This window comes from Rousettus aegyptiacus, unplaced genomic scaffold, assembly GCF_014176215.1.
Source record: "Rousettus aegyptiacus isolate mRouAeg1 unplaced genomic scaffold, mRouAeg1.p scaffold_m13_p_3, whole genome shotgun sequence".
Lineage (NCBI taxonomy): Eukaryota > Metazoa > Chordata > Mammalia > Chiroptera > Pteropodidae > Rousettus > Rousettus aegyptiacus.
Window position 1 is genome coordinate 13722209 of NW_023416306.1, and position 1626 is coordinate 13723834.

Below are 1626 nucleotides of genomic sequence, written 5' to 3' on the forward strand. Positions count from 1 at the left end.
GGTGGCTTGCTTTCTCTCTCTCCAAATCTCTGGTTAATGCCAACAGAGAGAGTATGAGAAAGGCCACCATCAAGTATAAGGAATGGTCACTTAACTCTAATGATGGTGGTGTACTTGGCAAGCACAGGCATTTTTTTCTTCAGCTGCACTTGGGAATTAAGGGCGATACAGATAGATTAATTAAGCCCTCAGTGGAAATTTTCACTGCTTCCTTTGCTTTAGTACTGAGCTTCATTCTTCTTACCCTGTGGATTTTTCCCTGTGATTTTTTAAAAATATAGATCTCCAGTTCCCTGAGCTACTTTTTTTTTTTTTTTTTTTTTTTTTTGGTCTCTAATTACTAGATGTGTGATCTTTGGCAACTCGCTTAACTTCTCTGAACATTTTTTTTCTCTGCTTTAATATAAATACAATTTCTGTCCCACATCATAAGAATCTTAGTGACTAATTAGAAAAATATACTTGAACATGACTTATAAGTTGAATAAGACAATCAAACAAATGAAGTATAATTATTGTAATTTAGTGTCTGACGATTCTTTATTCAAGTTTGGAAGTCTTCTATCATGCATGATAAAATCTTTGAATGCAGTGACTAAGTCCCCTTGTCTGGAATGTCTTCTTGTGCACTGATACTGAATGATTGGTAGTAGGTGCTTTGCAGTGCCTGTTAAAGAAGAATTCTAAGTTCATTTCTAGACTCTGTGGGGAAGAATTCTATGATCAATGAGCAGCATCTGCCATGGACATAGGACAGGGAAGCAGTGTCAAGCAGAGTGTAAATGTGCCAACTCTGTGTAATGGTCTAGAACAGTAGCACAAATGGAGGCACGTGAATAAAATTTAACCCCAGACATGTCTTATATGGCCTGAGCCAACATTTAAAAATGGGAAGCTTTCACATATAATCTGGATTTGTTTATATTCTCCTGAAAAACTAGAAAATCCAATAAAACTATGCCTGCACTTTCCCCATGACGACAATGAGCAAGAGCTAAATACTGTTTTATTTCTCCTTTTAGATAAAATGTATGCTCTCCAATTATACCTCGCTCCTACTGCTCCCTATTGTTTTACTCCAGTCTTTCTACCTCATTGACTTTATTACCTAAAGTTTTGTAGGTGTTATCATTTCTGATTACTGCTTCAAAGTTTTCCTGCAGAGATCTGTAGTGTGTTAGATTCATCTTCGAAAGTCCAACTATGACAAACACAATTTGAGTACTGTATCTTAAAATAGAACAAAACCCTTAGATGTTCAGAAATGCTGTATGGTACATACAGGCTTTCTCATCTCAAATCCAGTAGCCTAGATTTGTCAATGCCATTAATGCATTGATCAAGCCTTTTAGCAAAAGCTCCATTAAATGAATTATGGCAAACATAGTGTAGCTGACTCTAAAGTTGGAAAAAGAGTTGCCCCTCTTTCCTTCTGCCTATAATCCCTCAGCACTTGCAGGATCCAGCCAAAAACAAAGAAAGAACAATGTAAAATGAAGTAAGTAATTTACCATTTGCTGAGGGAACATAAATTAGCAACTTGTTATGATGTTGCTTTTTTTAAAAGTTAAAAACACCACAGATAAGTTTAATGTGTAGAAGTGCATTTGTTTTCCACTAATAGGA